The sequence below is a fragment of the Rattus norvegicus genome, chromosome 1 (assembly GCF_021556685.1).
Source record: "Rattus norvegicus strain SHRSP/BbbUtx chromosome 1, alternate assembly SHRSP_T2T, whole genome shotgun sequence".
Taxonomy (NCBI): domain Eukaryota; kingdom Metazoa; phylum Chordata; class Mammalia; order Rodentia; family Muridae; genus Rattus; species Rattus norvegicus.
Genome location: NC_141534.1, coordinates 226452501 through 226472017, shown reverse-complemented (window position 1 = coordinate 226472017; position 19517 = coordinate 226452501). Strand labels below are relative to the sequence as shown.

At 43.4% G+C, this 19517-nt stretch overlaps 1 protein-coding gene and 1 pseudogene across 1 annotated transcript in view; one reads left to right on the top strand and one right to left on the bottom strand.

Moving 5' to 3' along the window:
- Gna14 (G protein subunit alpha 14) overlaps positions 1 to 19517 on the bottom strand; it is a 182411-nt gene that overhangs the window by 125762 nt on the left and 37132 nt on the right. The window lies entirely within an intron of this gene.
- Eif2s2-ps1 (eukaryotic translation initiation factor 2 subunit beta, pseudogene 1) lies at positions 13157 to 14206 on the top strand (annotated as a pseudogene).

The window sequence follows — 19517 nt, the reverse complement described above, 5'->3', positions numbered from 1 at the left end:
CCGGGATGTGTTATTTCTCGGGCCCCAGGGAGGCAGCCATTCCCTTCCTTTTCCATCTCTAGAGCCACTGGTGTTCTGTGCCTCTGGCCTCTCCCTGTATTAATTTCCAAGTCAGTCTTATACTCAGATCTCTGGTCCTAATGTAGACTTCTGCTATCGGAACTCCTTCTCTGACTCACCCCTTCCTTACCACCCCCCACATTGGGCCCTTGTGAGAACTTCAACTCTAATTAAATCAGATACACTCCCACAGTCTACAGTCTCACCCCTGCTGCTATGGCCCTCTTGCCATGTGGAGTAACAAAGACCTGTCCTATGATTTCAGTGTGTCCCCAACAGCTCATGTGATGGAAACTTAACAACCAAATATCTATTATCTATGTTAATGGAATTTGGAGGTGCACAGTTTGGGGGAAGTAATTAAGGATAGACTAGGTTAAAACTCCTGTGGCTTTCCTCAGTTACCCTCACAGCGTGCATGTTCAGTGTTTCATTCAGAATGAATTCTGAAAGCTGTGGTCAAGCCAGTCAACTTTCCAGCAAAGATGTGGGGAGCATGCAGCCCTTACCTCTAGCTGAGATGCTATCGGGGCACTTACAGCTTTGCAAGAACAAGAGACTAGCTTGCCTGTCCATCTCAAAAGCCCTCACCAGGTCTGAGCATTCATGAGAACTATGCTTGTTCTTGGGCGACCCAAACTCCAAACACAAGCCAATGGACTCTACTCTTTATAGTTGCCTGCCCTTGGGGTGCTTTGGTACAGAAACAGAAAATGGACCAAGACATCAAGTTTCGGGGATTCAAATGTGGTCATCTTCAGAAGGTCATTCCTGTCCGTCCCTTCCTACTCCCCTCCAATTATCTTCTTCCCTCGCTTCAGTTAGTCAGGGACTGGCTGATCACCATGACATTTTCAACACTATTCTTTATTACCACTATGCCGGGTCATAGGCTTCCCCATGATTTTAATTTTTTAAAATTCATTCTTTGGCAATTCCTATGTGTATGTGATGGGTTATGATTATACTCAGCCCCTGCCCCTTTCTCCACTCTTATTCTATCTCACTCTTTGGACTCTTTCTTTCCAATATGTATTTTTTTAAAAAAAATAAAAACCCCACTGAGTTTAATTGAGGTTGCTTACACGCTCGTGGGTGTGAGATTATTTGTTGGATCCTAACAGTGGCTATACCCCTCTACCCAGTAACTACCAATAGCACCTCAGTTAGGGGAAAGGCCTCACTTGCTTCCCCATATTTGCTGGAATGCTGACTGGCTTGATCTTGGGGCACAGGTGACCACAGCTTTCAGAGTCACTCTGAATGAAATGGTGAGCATTCAAGCTGCAAGTCAGATGTGGTGTTTTCTAACTCAGGAGAGTGACTGAGGGAAGCCATGAGGGTTTCATATAGTAAAATTATTCCTCTGGAAACAGGGCAGCCAATGGAGGAGAGGCATAAAGAGTCTCTAGTGGGAGAGGAAGAGAGAGGGAGGGACGGAGGAAGGGAGGGAGGGAGAGAGAGAGAGAGAGAGAGAGAGAGAGAGAGAGAGAGAGAGAGAGAGAGAGAGAGTTCTGTATCACCCTAGATAGTTATAGTCACCCCCAAAACAAAGGAGCTGGAGAATCTCGCCTCCTCCCTCCACCCATAAGAGCTTCTATGATAGCATCATTAAGAAGAGCCAAGACTCCAGATATGGCGGCACACATCTATAATCCTAGCAAGGCAGAGATGGCTGAGGAGAGAGGATTTTAAATTGAGCTAACATGATTGTCTCAAAACAAAAGGAAAACAAAACCAAAAAGATGAAAAGGAGGAAGAGGAAGAGAAAGAGGGGGCAAGTGCCTGAACAACTTAGATGGGTTTGTTTTTAGACAGTAGCACCCAGAGACTCCCTGTTCTATTTTTTTAAATCAAGCTTGAATGGTAGAACTCTCGGATGTCTCACAGAGATATATGATTCACTAACTTTCAGGATCAATTTACCAAGACCTGGCATTGATTTTTCACTGGTCTGGTGAGCAAATAGATATCAGTCTCAGAAAGCAGCTGGGCAGGCTAGGCTACCTCCTTCCTGGGCCTCTTAAGGGAAAGACCATTAAATTGTCTGCTAAAGAGTTAGTGCCACCAATTAATCTGACTTTGACCTAGAACTTTTATTTATGTAAAGCACAGAGAGGTATTTTATTAGTATGTAGGGGTTCCTGGAAGAGCGAAGAATATTCTTTGCTCAGTGTCTGGTCTTAGAGTTCAGCCATCAGTTGTATTCCATTCTCAGAAGCCTGATCTGTGGCAGCCCTGCCTTTATTGGTACGTGTTTGTTGAAATGGGAGGGGGCTGTTTGCTTGCCCAGGGTGGAGAGGCATTGAAGGTAGCTACATATTGCCTTTTTCCTCTCCCCTCAGGTTATGATCTTTAGTCAGTATACACAGAGTAAACTGTACGTGACCCAAAGCAAGGCTGAGGGCTGGGGTTACCTGCACAAGTAGGCTGTTCCTGGTTCAGCTCATACCGGATTTTAATTATGAGCACCCAGAGTTATTGCCAAGAAGTTCCTTTTCTAAAATGCTGCTCCGCAGACTTTGTCTTGTGTAACCAGGAAACATTAAATGGGAGGAAAAGCAATGTCTCTGCTCCTCTCAAAGGTCGGGAAAAGTGGTACAAAGCCACTTAGAAACCCAGCAAATGCTCCGCCACTCCCAACCCTTCCAGCTCGTCCACTTAGCTATCTCTCTCTCTGTAAAATGGTTTCTAGTCATAGCCTTTGCATCAGAGGAATCTGACGTGTCTGTTTTGTTTAGGGAGCACGGGTGAGACTCACAAATGCAGCAGAACAAAGGTTGACCATCGCCCCTCCCCTACCCCCGTTTTCCAAGTGCCCCAAAACCATCCTCAAATGCCCTACATTTCCCACATCAGGCTTGAGGTCTCAGTCTTTCCTTTCTTCCCACAAGGCTCACAGGTCCCCAGCCACGAGAACCAGTGTCTGCTACAGAATGAAGGGCAGATACAGTCTAGGACACACAGTGAAGGAAGTAATCATTTTTTAATTTTCAAAATTAATTATTTTTATGTGTGGGGGTGTTTTGCCTGCTAGTATGTCTGTGAAACCCCTGCATGTGGTACCCATGGCATCAGATCCCCTAAGACTTGAATTATAGACAGTTCTGAGCCACCATGTGTGTGACAGGAATCAAACCTGTGTCCTCTGGAAAAGTAGCCAGTGCCCTTAGCTGCTGAGCCACCCCTTCGGCCCCTTATTTATGTAAATGTGCCTTTTATTTATGTAAATGTGTGTCTATGCATGTGCATGCAGGTGCCTTGGGAAGCCAGAGTCAGTTGTCGGACCCTCTGGAGATGGACGTATAGGCACTGTGAGCTGTTATGTAGATACTAGGAACTGAACTTTGTCCTCTTCAAGAGCAACAAGAATTCTTGACTGATAAGCCGTCTCTCTATCCCCAAAAGGAAACCATCTGAAAGGACCATTAATTCATGAGTCAAACAAACAGCTCCTAGGCTACACACATCTAAATGTATTAAATGACATTATTACTCATCGATACAAATATCCCACAGGGGCCCATTTTCAGAGAGTTGAAGTGCGCATTAGGCTACCCTATTCACTATTCTGATTGGAAAACCATAAGACGAATATCCTAATAAGAATGGCATACTAGTCAGGCATGGTCATTCCTTTTATTGCAGCACTTGGGAAGCAGAGACAGACAGATCTCTGAGTTGGATGCCAGCCTGGTTTACAAAGCAAGTTCTAGGATAGCCAGAGCTGCACAGAGAAAATGTCTCAAAAAGCCAAGATGCTGATGGTGATGATGATGATGATGAAGACGATGATGACAACGATGACATACTCTACACATTGAGTATATTTTTATTCATTGCAAGGTGCTGTCACCCAGGAATGTAGCTAGGGTCTAAACATGGTTTTGCAACACAAGATTCCATTCTTCTCTAGGAACAGAGAAAGGAGACAACCTTAAAAGAATCTTCCAGGAAGGTAGATGTTGCACTGAAATGCTGCACTTGGAAATCATCTCATAATTGCTTCCAAGATGATTTGCACCACTCAACATTGTCACAGTCATCTACTCCCTCACACTGACACCCAGGGCTCTTAGTGAATGGAATGTTTATCCATGCTCTCAAATCTGTGGTTGTCCATTCTGAAATTATAGGACAAAAGTTTATGGAAAAAAATAAAATCAATCTATTGGTCTCATCCTGCTTTCTCTCTCTCCCTCCCCCATTCCCCACCCCTTATCCTACTACACCAGAAGAGTTAAAGGTTTAGAATGAAATGTCCCTGGATTTAAACCAAGGCTCCTCCTCTAAATGGAATTACCTGTGGGGAGTTCCCAGCCTTTCTTTTCCCACATGAAGATAATTACATGACATACAACTGTCTGAGGTGGTAGAGGTTATGTATGTTTGTTTCAGGCAGTGCATGAGAAGCATAGGTAACCATCTCTTTCTGCTATTACAAAAGGGTTAGAAGATACAGATGATCATTCCACAGAGAATCCACTCTCTTGCTCAAAAACCTTCCTCGGCTCCCCATTCTCACGAGTTAATCTCAAAGCCTCCTGTCTGACACAGTAGTTCCACTGAGAATGCTTCTCAGAGGAACTCTGTTCAATGCCCCTCCCCTACACATCCCCTCTCGATCTGCAAGCTACATCTGATCCACTCGAGCGACTTGTGTCGTGTTCAACACATTCCTTTCTCAGCCAGAGGAATCTTGACTCCAAATCCTAACGTTTAAGTTGGAGGTCATGGATGAATAAATGAGTCAATGGGATGGAAAGATGGCTCAGTGACAAAGAACACTTGCTTCTCTTGTAGAAGGTCTGGGTTCAGTGTCCAACACCCACACGGTCCTTCATAACCATCTATACCTCCAGTTCCATGGGACCCAAGCATGCTTTATGAAATATTAGTTCACTTTCATTAGCTACAAAGATTATGATTTTTTTCTGAGCCTTGATTTTCTAAACCCTCATGAACTATGATGTCTGACCTCTTGGAAGCACTGTCCTAGGTGGCAATTCAAGCAGTGATCACTTATTTAAAGGGAAGATAAGCCTTGTCCAGCTTTATTTGGGTCATTTTAATTCCACATAGACCACACTAGCCTGACTTTCTTCTTAGAATACCTCCTTGGCCCACTGAAGGGTGGTAATTTCTGCCCTGCGTCTTTCTGGTCCTCAAGCCTTCACTGATACTTGATTTATTCATTTACTTTATATTTTTCTTCTCCTCTTTTATCGCCAAACACTACATTGATTGCTACACAAGATTATATATTCTTCCTGTGTTATCCCATATCAAGTACCAGTCCCTTGACCCAGAACCCATAGTAGGCCTATGCTTTGCTTAGCATCAGATACAAACAACCATTTGATTAATACTTTTCCAAATTAAATTTGTTTTCATACATCTGCTCAATGCATCCTTACCCCATGTCCTCTTTTGTTTTCCCCCATGCACCCACTACCAACAACCTCTTTTTCTACAAGTTATTTTTTCATATTCATGTGTTTTGTTTTGTTTTACTTTGTTTTGAGACTCAATGAGTATAAACCCAGACCATCTATATAATCATAAGTTTGAAACTCTCCATTGGATCCTGTTGGGCTCACCAGTTGTTACACAATTGATGTCTCCCTATTTCCCAGAATTTATTGGCAGCCACTAGTTCTTGTGGGAGGAGGGCAGGGTCTCTCGAGTCCCGCCATCCCTGGTTTATGGCCAGCCCCCCCCCCCTTTTCTGGATCACTGTGTACCTACATTGACTTTAGTTGCACTGAGTTCATGATCAGAATGGTTGAATCAAGCCCAGAAGGTGGTCTTCTTATCTCCCAGCTCTCACACTCTTTCCATCCCTCTTCTGCACTGTCCCTGAGCCTTATAGAGAGTGGACATCACAGAGGTCCAACTGTATCTCAAGAACAAGTGCCTGATTCACTCTTGTCTGTTTCTGAGACAATGTCTCATTTCGTAGGGCATGGTCATCTTCAGCACGCAGTCTTCTTGCCTGTGCCTCCTGAGAACTGGGTTATAGGCTGATCTACCACACTCAGTCAATACACCTGACCTTTGGAGGCTGACATGGATGGAAAGCCTTCTGGGGTCTGAGTAGTAGGTGTCTAGCTACCCTCTCACACCCGGATCAGGACCAGGATTGTCTCAGGCAAAGATCCACAGCCACTCTGCTCTCTATGTCTCCTTTCAACTACGCAATCTGTGGACAATGTGCTCACCATCTTAAAAAGTTGTGACAAATGTCTTCATTCCTGCTATCCAGGGTGCTCATAAGAAGGCTGGATAAAGAAGAAGAGGCCTGATATTGTACAGCTAGTCACCATTTAGAAAGAACTTTGTAGGCTGGCATGGTGGTCACTCTTGTAACCCCAGCACTTGGATGGCTGAAAAAGGAAGATCAATAACTTAGGGCCAGGCAGAGTCACTTAGGCAAAATTTTGGCAAGGGAAGGAGATGGGAGAGGAGGAAAAGAAAGAGGAGGAAAAAGATGTAGGAGGAAGAAGGAGGAGGAGAAGGTATTTGGAACCATTTCTTTTTTTGCCAAACATCTCAGAATGGAAAGAACCCTCTACATCGAAGACCTCAACAAAGTTCTCTGTAGCACAGGAAGTGGGATGTGGTTAGTGAGAGGTTAAGACCATGTAATTGCACAGACTAAATAAACTACAAGTATATGGTGCGTGCGTGCGTGCGTGCGTGCGTGAGCGTGTGTTTCAAATCTGAAATTTCTTTCAGGCTCAGAAGAACTTGGGATGACTGATACAGCTTATGGCTAGCCAGCTGTGTTAAAGGAACGACCCACCCCACTCCAGTTTCTCAATTTGGAAACTTATTTGTTTGATTGATATCTACAAGAGGTGAAGCGGACAAAGGCGCATGAGCTGTAAGAAGCCCCCTGTTGGGATATGATGCAGGGTATGAAGGGATAATGTCTTCACTATGTGCTTGGGAGGGCAGTGTTCAGTCTGAGTTTTCTGCAAAGAATCCTCTCTTTGAAAAGCAGAGATATGTCTGTGCTTTGTAAGAATGTGAACTTTTCAGAACAGAAAAAGAAGTGACCATCACTTCATGTATGGGAATGGATTTGTAAATTAAGCCTCCCCTGAGGCCTTGATCTGCCTGAATACCATTCCCCAAGACTCCCACTATCCTTCAGTGTCCAGCTCAAACTTCATCTCTTGCAGGAAACCCTCCACCTACCTGCAGACCGCCACAGCAATTCCTACCAGGCTTTGCATCATTGTGTTGCTGGGTACCCAGCCTCATCCTACTGTTGGAGCATCTTTATATTTGCATTACTAATACCATGTGACACGGCCTAGCAGTCCACAGCTGATGCTTGGGGAATGCTGGATAAATGAAGGCCTAAATGAATTACTCTTCTGGACTCCAAATGGGCTGCAGTAACTGTGGGCAGAGAGGATGAATCCATTACAAACACTTCCAGCGCTTGCTCCCTGCTCTTTTTCAGTTTAACAATGACAACTACTCCTCCAGGCACTCCATGTGATCTGTGCCAAACAATCACAAGACACGCACCTTGCAGAAGATGAGACCAGTGGCTATTTAACTTCCCTGACCTTGAGGTCTTACAAGTATGCACTGGTAGTGGGATTCTGGCTCAAGTCTTCTGTCCATATCCAAACCATCAGGCCACACCCTTCCGGACCGTTGTTCCCAAAGTTAAATACTGATGGCTTGATAATAAAACACAGCTATTCTCATTCCCCTCTTGCTGTCTGCTGATCTCATGAAGCCCAAACTATCAGTCACAGGCATGTGAATGTGATAGCATAAGTCTGGGCCCTGGCAGAAACAGGAAATGAATTTTACTGCAGCCATTTGGACAAGAGAACTAGGGAAGAGACACTGGGAGCTGTTAATGGTTATGTCTCTTCGTTGCTCTGTCCATTTTTTTAAACTGAGATGTGAGTCCATTAGAATATTGTCTAAGCATGGAGCTATGTTTATCTGCCAGAACAGAGAACATGGAAAATACCCACCCCGGCTCCCTCCCACCCCAGGGAGGAAGCTGCTCTCCTCCCAGCATGCCTCCAGTCCGTGAATACCCTGCCAAGTATACCAAATATAAAAATATAAAAATGCCCGGCACCACACATGGTTTTGGACATAAAATGCAACAGGATTCTGTGTCCTACTGCTTTTGACATGCTCCTCTCTGCAAGCCAGCTACGTGTCAGCTCGTCAACGCCAGTGTCACTAAACCAGTGTCATTCATTGCACCAAATATAAACATAAGTGCTGAGGTTAATAGAGGAATATGATTTTTCTGAAGACTGAAATGAAGCTGTACTTTAAAGATGATTATGATTATGAAGTTCCCCCCCCCCCAAAGGAGGGTGATGGTAATTTTATCCAAGTGAAAACATCTAGCTGGGTTTGGGCTACTTTGCCAAGATTAGAATAGAGACCTAAGTAAGAAATCGTAAAGGCTTCCTTCCATTATACAACACTGCTCTCTTATAGGTCTCCTCCCCCAGAATCCTAGGCCAAGTGCTTCTGGTGGCAAGATACACTGTGGATGAAGTGCATGCTGGGGCATGGCACACTTCCTGAGCTAATCTCAGGGGAAGGGACCAGAAATGAGATAAGGCTGCCCTCAGCTCTCATGATCTTAGTTCAGTTCTTGAACTTCAGTCCTGGTGGGTGTGTTGGTCCTTAGTGTCTTGCTCCTGATGAACAGAATTTCACAGGATTCCACCCACCGCAACTACTCTGAGGACCAATCTGTTTCCTCTCTGTGGATACTGCATTAGTCTCAGAGCACGGCGGCTCTGGAGAACTGACAGCACAAATTTAGCAGAAATGGCTGTAACTCAGCAGCCTTGAATGGAAGACGCATAACTCTAAGGATACAACTTTATGATATATGCAAAACCAGCAGCAGGAAGCTTGGTCATACTAAGAAACCTATGAACGACTTCTCTTTCTAGATTCTTTCTCTAACCCTGTTTTAGAAAAATATGGATTTTTTAAATTTCATGTGTATGACTGGTTAGCTTGTAAGTATGTGTGCTACTATGTGCCTGGTGCCCATGAGGCCAGAAAAAGACGTCAGATCCCCCGGAACTAGAGTTACAAATGGTTGTGAACTACCATGTAGGTGCTGACTGCCAAGCCCATGTCCTGATGACCTCTTTACCTAATTTTAAAATACTCACCTTGCCTGCTCTTCCGTCTCTGGTTCTCTTCTTGCTGGAATAAGATCACCTGAAAAAATTCTCGCTATCTCTAATAAACTTTACTATTCAAAATGTTTCAATTCAAGACACGGAAACCTCTGTTGATACTAAGTCATGGCTGACATTACCTAGCCTATTTAGCTGTTCCATACCCATTTGGCACTGTTTTGTAGGTCTAAGCAAAGAACCCCATTAGGATTTAGGAGGGTGAACATGGGCTGGGTCCACTCTGAGTACACACCCCATTGAGCAGTCCTTGTTTTCCCATACTTAGGGAAGAGGGGGCATTTCAGATAAAGCTTTTTCCTTAGTTTAGATCCGACTCGCACTGCACCTGTAAAGACAGAGTCATGAGTCTGTGATGGTTTCTGAATGCTAAGGAAGATTTTTATCAGGATAGACACATATCTCCCCAATCTAATCGTAGCCCTCAGAGTTGATGTTGGGTTCTCCACAGTACCCAGATAATTTTTAATCAGTCACCCTTTCAACCCCGTCCCTCTCTTCTTCTCTCCCTCCCTCCTTCCCTCTCTCTTTCCTTCCTTTCTTTCCTTTGTTCCTTACTTTAAGTGCTTGAACCCAAGCCCTCACTCATGAAAAGCAAGTGTCATTACTGAGCTACATCTGCCTCCTATTAACAACACTCTGAGAAATATGATATGAATGTGCCTCAAATCCAGAAAACCACCTTTTTCTGGAGTGTACATGGAGAGCTCCATTACTCTGGAAACTCAAGGCAGAAGCGAACGATCTAGGATAAGCTATCCTTCTGTGTTCTCAGCCATTCCTGCTTTGACCACAAATAGAATGCAGGACACAGCTGGGCTCTGGACAAAGCTGAGAGGTCTCCATCCTCCTGCCTGTGTGTGCTTTGATCTGCTGCCAAGTGGGCAGCATCTACAGGTGCCTCCTGTCCGTGAGAAGGCTTGTGGTTGGTACTAAGTCTCCCTGACCAGTTCTTTCAAAACAGTGAACGATTCATTCACTTACTGCCTGGGCTCCTATTTATTTAAGTGTAATTTTATTAATTCTTGGAGAATTTCATACAATGTATTTTTATCGTATTTTCCTCATAATCCTTCCCCTAACTACTCCTATATCCTCCCTCGCCTCCTTATGCCCACAGTTTTGTGTCCTGTTGTTTTGTCTTTAAATAATCTATCACTTCCAATCTGTGCTTCCCATAAACTCCTGGGTATGGAGACACTCACAGTCAATTTACTAGGGGCCATATTGTACTAGCTAGTTTTAGGTCAGCTTGGCATAGCTAGAGTCATCAGAGGAGGGAGCCTCCCTTGAGAAAATGCCTGTATAAGATTAGACTATAGGGAAGCTAGTAGGGCATTTTCTTAACTAGTGATTGATGGTGGAGAGCCCAGCCCATTTTGGGTGGTGTCACCCCAGGGCTGGCTTCCTGGGTTTTATAAGAAAGCAGACTGAGCAAGCCAAGAAGAGCAAGCAGCACTCTTCAATGGCTACTGTGGGTCCCTGACCTACTCAAGTTCCTGTCCTGCCCTCCTTTGATGATGAACTGTGAATTGGAAGCATGAGCTGAATAAACCCTTTCCTCACCAAGTTTCTACCACCATAGTGTTTCCTCAGAACAATAGTTACCCTAACTAAGACACATTCCTGTAAAGAGAACTGACTCTCCTTCTCCTAGAAGCTGTCAACCATCCCTGCTTCCTCAGCTGGGGGGTGGGAGCTCCAGATTCGATCGCCTGTCCATGTTGAAATGTTGAATAGCTTGACCTTGGACTGGTCTCAGGCAGGACACCACAGGTTCTGTGAGTTCATAAGAGCAGCCCTCCTTCCTTTTAAGAAGACATGGGATCTCTTACTCCAGACCTCCCTGACTTCTGCCTTACAGTCTTTCCACACCCTCTTCTGTGATGATCCCTGAGCAAGGTGAAATAAGTGTCCCCTGTGTGCCTCAGTGTTATTCTCTGTGATTTGACTACATGTTACTTTGAGTTAATCTCTAACCATTGCACAGGGAAACTTATCTGATGAGGTTTGAGAGCTACACAAATCTATAGGTAGAGAGATATAAATTTAGAAGGCAGCTGGATGTTACATAAATTTAGCAAAATAACAGTAACATATTTATCCCTGGAGCCTATGTTCCCCAACTATGGGTTCTTTGCCAGATTTTTAGTACTAGACATGTGCTTACACACCTGTAGAATGGACTTTAAAAAATCTTTTCTCATATATTACATCCTAACCACAATTTCCCCTTCGTCCTCTTCCCCAGTCTCTCCTCACCACCCCCTTTCTCTTCTCAGACCTTCCTCCTCCTCCTCACCTCAGAGAAGAGTAGGCCTCCCAGGGACATCAGCTAACAAGGGCATAACAAGCTACAGTAAGACCAGGTACATAGCATCACATCAAGGCTGGATAAGGTGATCCCAGTTGAAGGAAAGGATCTCATAAGTAGGGAAAAAAGTCAGAGATGACCCCTGCTCCCACTGTTAGGATTCCCACAAGAACACCAAGCTACTCAGCCATACCATATATGCAGAGGACCTAGATCAGACTCCTATAAGTTCCCTGATCTCTGCAAGTCTCCATGAGTCCTAGTCAGTTAATTCTTTGGCCATATTCTTATGGTATGTCCTTGACCCCTCTGGTTCCTCAGATTCCTCTCCTCCACAAGACCCCCCAATCTCCATCTTACGTTTGGCTCTGGGACTCTGCGTCTGTTCTCATCAGTTGCTAGATGAACTCTGTGCTCCCTTTGATGTCAATTCTGCCAGCTCCAGTCCCAGAGCACTCTGTAGGCAGGACAAACTGTAGGTTCAAGGCTTTACGGTTGGGTTGATGTCCCAAATCCTCCTCTTGAGGCTTTAGTTACAGAAGATGTCTGGTTCAGACACCATGTTCCCCATTACTAGCAGTCTTTGCTATGGTTTTAGAGTAGGATTTGAATCCAATCAGAAAGCAGTTGGTTGCTCCCATAACATTTGTGCCACTATTACATCAGTAGGCGTATCTTGCCATGCCAGAGCTCTCAGCTAGGAAAGACCACTGATGACTGTTTCTTCACTAGCCTACATCAAAGTTTCTGGTCCTATAAAATGCTTTCCATCTTCTTTGTCAATATCAACTTGTTTTCTCCATCTCCTATGACCAATGTGTGTGATATCCTCAAAGACAGGGTCGTATCATCAAGTCTATGTGGACATCCAGAAGCAATGGCAATAGTGTATATTATTTTGTTGTTCTTCAAGACACTTCTGACCAACAATTATGTGGAGCCACAGTTGACATTGGGCTTTTCACTTGTCAGCCCATGACTTTTGGGAGGAGCAATATCTCCTATGAAGGATAACACCAATTAAACTCACTTATACAAATAAATATCCCCAAATTCCTACACACACACACACACACACACTCTCTCTCTCTCTCTCTCTCTCTCTCTCTCTCTCTCTCTCACACACACACACACACACACACACACAGAGCACATATATACATATATGTCTTGTGACATAGTAGGTTTCCATATGGCCTTTCCAAATATCTTTAATGCCCCCTCCTTCTCTACCCTATCATTCCTCTCTGCACTTAAACCTGTCTCCCAGGTATTCTCTTTTCTCCCCCTCCTATTTACTTCTAAATAATAAAGCAGTAAGCCGTAAAGGAGCAGCACTACATCTGATCGCAAGTCCACAGGGGAGACAGGCAGGGAAATTTTTATGAAGCAGTGTAAGAGACACAAAAACAGACACATCAAACACATCAAGAGTTTAGAGAAATATGTTAGGTAAGAAGGCATAGAAATGTCCTACAGAGTAGTCACTACTATCATTATGAGTTTTCCACAAGGAATTGGGACAGTAAAGAAACAGCATTCCACTGCTGAACCCACTCGAACCACAGCCATGTCTGGGGATGAGATGATTTTTGATCCTACTATGAGCAAAAAGAAAAAGAAGCCTTTTATGTTAGATGAAGAAGGTGATGCCCAGATAGAAGAAACTCAGCCCTCAGAGACAAAAGAAGTGGAGCTAGAACCAACTGAAGAAAAAGATGTGGAAGCCGATGAAGAGGACAGTGGGAAAAAAGATGCTTCTGATGACTTAGATGACTTGAACTTCTTCAATCAAAAGAAAAAGAAGAAAAAGACAAAAAAAGATATTTGATATTGATGAAGCTGAAGAAGCTATAAAGATGTTAAGATTGAAAGTGATGCTCAAGAGCCCGCCAAGGCGGAGGACGACCTTGACATTATGCTTGGCAGTAAGAAGGAGAAAAAGAAGAATGTGAAATTCCCAGATGAAGACGAAATACTAGGAAAAGATGAAGCTTTAGAAGATGAAGACAGCAAAAAAGATGATGGCATTTCATTCAGTAACCAAACTGGGCCTGCTTGGGCAGGCTCAGAAAGAGACTACACATATGAGGAGTTGCTGAACCGAGTGTTCAACATCATCAGAGAAAAGAATCCAGATGTGGTTGCTGGAGAGGAGAGGAAATTTGTGATGAAACCTCCACAGGTCGTCCGAGTAGGAACCAAGAAAACCATGTAATAATTTACAGATATCTATTTTACAGATATCTGTAAACTATTACATCATCAACCCAAACATCTCCTTGCATTTTTACTGGCAGAATTGGGTACAAGTGGTTCTATGGATGGTAATAACCAACTTGTAATCAAAGAAAGATTCCAACAGAAACAGATAGAAAACGTCTTGAGAAGATATATCAAGGAATATATCACTTGTCACACATGCCGGTCACCGGACACAATCCTACAAAAGGACACACGACTCTATTTCTTACAGTGTGAAATTTGTCATTCTCGACGCTCTGTTGCCAGTATCAAAACTGGCTTCCAGGCTGTCACAGGCAAGCGAGCACAGCTCCGTGCCAAAGCTAACTCATTTGCTAATCACCATTGATTTTTCCAAAATGTGGTGGTGATTTGGCTGGACAGGTTACCATCAGAGTGGAGTTAAAAACAAGAAAGAAACTGCCAAGTTTTTTGGCAAGTGATTGTTCTGAAATCCTTGCAAGATACCGATATTCAAGCTGTTGCCATACTCATTGCCTTCTTTAACAACTGTCAGAGAAACGTGATAGAGTAAGGAGGTGCTTTTTAAAATCGTTCATAGACTTATGTAAAATGCAAGATAAGTTAAAGTTATTATAACAGTAATTCTTTAAAAAAAAGAAACAGCATTCCAAGCATTGAAAATGGCATCGGTAATGGCACAGCAGACCTGACACAACCACTGCTCTTGACATCTTGAATGCATTTACTAGGTTGTTAGGTCACTGGAGAAAAAGAAGTTTCTGGAAGAAGAACAACAGGAAAGGACTTTTGAAGGTAGGATGATATAAGCCAAACTTCTCTAATTCCCACAGAGTCACTACCAAGATTGTATTGGTCAACAAGTGTTGGCTGTCATGTAGAAAATGGAACTGAGTGGAAAAACAAGGCAAAAGTTCTGATCTGAGATGAGTAAGTACCGGTCCTGGAGAAGCTGCCATAATCTGTTTCCAGCATTAGCTTGGTCAAGTCCACATGTGTTGGCCAAGTAAATGCTGGGCCAGGAGTTAACAGGTGCATCTGGACCTCCTTTAGTCTAAGTCATCTCCCAATGGCGTCTCCTTCCATTTTCCAGTGTGTCAAATTACATAATCCAAGATTATAGCCACTGGTACATACTGGTGCCTAATGACAGTAATGTTGGCTGTTAAACTTCAATTTTGAGAAATATTAATTGTCATAAAGCAATTGCACATAAGAAGGACCTAAAGTCTTCTTGCAAGGGAATTCTACACTCCTTGGTTTTAAATTCAGTTTGGGCAGCTGGTTGTTCTAGGAACAATTACTTTTCCCCAAAGAAGAAACTCATACTGGGCCTCCCCAGTCTCCAAACCAAAGCTGTTACACCACCACTGCCAAACACCATCTTGCCTAAGGGACTTGGTACTGGCCTCAAGACACCATCTGAAGTCTTGAGTTTGTGCATGTTTTAGATTGGAGGACAACCTGTCTGTACAATAAATAAATAAAGCTTTACAATAAATAGCCATCACAGGTAGAAAAGTCCAGCCTCTATCCATTTGCCCACCAGAGCTAGGGAGTATCTCCACAGCTCACAGTCATGAATCTAAAGCTTTTGGTGCAAGGTTCCAACTTTCTCTATGCCTGTCTCCTAGCTCCCAGGACACTTTTTACCATACCCTGCAGCTCCTAGATCATGGCAACAGTTTCCCACACGTAGCACTATTGCACTTACTGTATACAAACTAGGGAAAGTCTCCTCCTTACCTTAAAGACCTTGGAATTATAGGTGATGTTTAGGAAAGCCCTGGCATCACCCAAAACTGCCTCTAAACAACCGTAGGCTATCCCTACAGCTCTGAGATGGTAGCTATCAATGATCTCAGCTTCATCAACCCCACCAGCCCTTGCTTTTTCATGGCCTAGAGGCATCCATCCACCTCCCACAGCTCCAGAATCATGGGTACCAATACCTGCCTAGTGTTGGAAGAGGTCATTCATTGGATCTCAGTTTCCCCTTAAGTCTTATAGTCAGTAACAATTCTTCAAAACCCCCCAAGACCACAAAAGGATCTCTGCACCAGTGTGAGTCCTGTGGCTCATGGCTGCACATTCTGGCAATTAAATCTAATCCCCAGCATCACTTGGCTCCTCCTTACACTGTTCTAGAATTTTGAGCTTCTGAGCATCTTTCCTTAGGCCCTGTGTTCTTTTGCTTGCTTAATCACCTTCATTCATCATTGCCCTCACAGGAGCAACTTCCCTGGCTTGCCCGGTTTAGATGGGAGCTTGGTCTCATGCTCCATTTATGACCATGCCCAATTTAACACAGGGACACTGCATTGATCACTGCCTGGCATAAAGCTGACTCCTGTTCACAGCCTTTACCTCCTGAGGTTCCAGTGTCTCATCTTTTTCAGACCCTGAAAATGCCCCCATACCAATGTTTGCAGCCTCTCTCTGCAGTAGACTAAATATTTTTTTCAAGGTGCACAAAACCAATTTAGCGTTCTCTGACCACGTACAAATGTAACAGTAATGAGTTTGATGAATTGTGCGAAAGAGAATCCCGTAATTATTTAACGTGCTCCTTCTGTAGCTGTGTGGGTACTTCTCTAGCTTCTTAGTGTTACTCAAGCACCCCCAGGAGAGAGCTAGTTTATAGCACTGGATCTGTTTGGTGCACTCTCCTCTCCACATGGACCCAGGATTTTCTCCTCTGCATCCACAGGAAAACATCATTGCTCACATGAACTCCCTTTCCTTTTTCTTTCAAATTCTCATCTGCTTCATCTTCAAATTCTTCATAGTTTTTACTCAAAACCCTACATCTTGCATTTGCATGCTTTGGGGGAAATTATGTAAATTATTATGAACATATTTGAACTACCACCTAACTTACCGATGGGCTGCATGCCTTACATGATAATTCTTCAAATTTATCACCTTCTATAAGGTAGAGCAAACATCGGGTCATGTTACATTCCCAACAAATATAAGGTTGTCCAAGTGTGCCCTGCAGAGCCACACATATCAGCCCCCATAGATAACCACTGCACCGATGAATTATAGACTTTCTTCAAGAAAAAGGCTGATTATATTAAAACTAGACAACGCAGGTTGGGGATTTAGCTCAGTGGTAAAGCGCTTGCCTGGCAAGCGCAAGGCCCTGGGTTCAGTCCCCAGCTCCGAAAAAAAGAAAAAAGAAAAAAAAAAAAAAAACTAGACAACGCCTGCTACTTCAAAGCATTGCTTGCTTCTTAATTATTATATTCTTTTGTGTGTGTGTGAATTAGAACAGGAAAGAGGTGGGGCATGAGATTTCTGTCTAATGACTGCAAACATCTAACATCCATTAAACATTAAAGCAGACCTCAAGCCACACCTATTTGTGCTATCAGAAAAGAGGACCAGGTTCCAATCAGCTGGGGGAAGCCAGGAGAGTGTGAGGATTAGTCTGAGTCTTTGGTTCGGACACTGAGAAGAGCAGCTAAGGACGGTCAACAGCGTGCCATTGAACGTAAAACCACAGAATGGCTAGACTCCCTAATACTCGCTGTAAACCACATGCAACATTATTTTCAATATGGGATAGATATTTTATAAAATAATTAAATAGCCATTAATTTTGTAAATGTAAACCTTCAGATCTATTTGCTACCGAGCCAGTATTGCTAGAACCCTGTCTTAGCTGTGCATTTATATTGCTGTAATAAGATATCATGACTAAAGCGACTTAGAGGAGAAGCAATTTATTTGGGGCTTACGGTTTCAGAGGGCTAGAGACCAAGACCATATGGTAGGAGACATGCAGTAGGCAGGCAGGCATGGCACCGGAGTCGTAGCTGGATTTTACATTTTGAGACACAAGAAAAAGTCAGAAGAGCTAAATGGGAATGGATTGGGCTTTGGAAACCTCAGATCTCACTCCTCCCAGTGACACACCTTCTCCAGTGAGGTCACACCTCCTGATCCTTCCCAAACAGTTCCACCAACCAGAGGCCAAGTGTCTATTCCTGCACAAACATCATGACCAAGAAGCAAGTTGGGGAGGAAAGGGTTTATTCAGCTTACACTTCCACATTGCTGTTCATCACCAAAGGAAGTCAGGACTGGAACTCCAGCAGGTCAGAAACAGGAGCTGATGCAGAGGCCATGAAGGGATGTTACTTACTGGCTTGCTTCTCATCCCTTGCTCAGCTTGCTTTCTTATAGAACCCAGGACCTGCTGGGTTCTATAAGGATGGTACCACCCACAATGGGCTGGGCCCTCTCACCATTGATCACTAATTAAGAAAATGTCTAAAGCTAGATGTCATGAAGGCATTTCCTCAAAGGAGGCTTCTTTCTCTGTGATAACTCCAGCTTGTGTCACACAAAACCAGCCAGTACACCAATAATATTCAAACATATGAGCCTCTGAGGATCATTCTTATTCAAACCATCACAAGTCCCTACTCAAGTGCTGAGGGGTTCCCCTTCATTCCTCTTTACTCCATGAGGAATGCTTTGATCAAAACATTTGCACAACTCTTCTATGTCCAAACCACAGGTCAACATGGCAGTCTCATGTCTCCACATAGCATCGCTCATCCTCTGGGTGAACACAGAGGAGGCTCAAGGGAGAGCTATTGCCTGAATGTTGCACAGAGTCTTTGTCTTTGTTTTTTGTCATTTACCATGGCTGAAAGTGACTAAAAAAGTTCCAGTCCATTTAAAAAGAAAACCAACATTATGAGCTACCACACTAAATTGGAAGCCAGAGTACTCTGATCAACATTTTTATTCTTTAATTAGCCTTGGCTACCTCCACTTTCTGTAATAAACTATGTGATGACCATGTTTTTTTTTAACTTCTACTACAAAAAAAGCAAGACAGAGAGAGAGAGAGAGAGAGAGAGAGAGAGAGAGAGAGAGAGAGAGAGAGAAGGTGTTTTCCACTATAAAACCAGACTAGATAACTGGCACTATATAGTCAGAAGATTATCTTCTGGCAGAAAAAGCAGTTCTGATAAGTATAATACACTGTGCTGAGAGACCGTGTCTTCTTCCTGTTAATGGGGAAGAACAGTTCAAACAATGGAGTAATTCAGGAAATGTTTACTAGGGCAAGAAGAGCTGCATTCCTCCCTGGCAGTCTGAAATGAAACAGAAACACTGTACCTGTTTCATTATTCTCAGAAAGAAAGGCCACTGTTCTGTCCTGGCAAGGCCTTGACCTGGGAGCTCCTAGTCTAATTGCTTTGGGAGGAAACTCACTAGCACTTCAAAATTATTGTTTTCTCATTTAAAAGCTATCTTATAGAGAAAGTTTCTGAGAAGGTAATTTTCTAGTGAGTAGGCTAATTGACCTCATTCTTATTAAATCTCTCTCATCTTTTAAGTGGCTGCATTTGGGAAAGCACATTTCTCCCCATAAACCCATTAACTTGGGTGTTATTTTTGGAAGAACTAGTTAATGAGTGTTATCCTATAGTTATGCAAAGCCAGAACCTGAACCTTCTGGGCTCTTTCTTTGTTAGTATGTTTCATCTATTCCTTTTAGAAGGCAGAGAGTCATTAACAAAGCAAATGAATGCAATATCAAAGCTGGAATCTGTGTCGGTGCAGTCCCACATGTATGGACAAACCCACTGAGTTCTCCCAAAGAGAACTGGTTCACGTATGCTGCCATTAAGTTAGTTGCAATAGATGGGTTTAATGAACTGGAGTTCATGAGGAAGCCA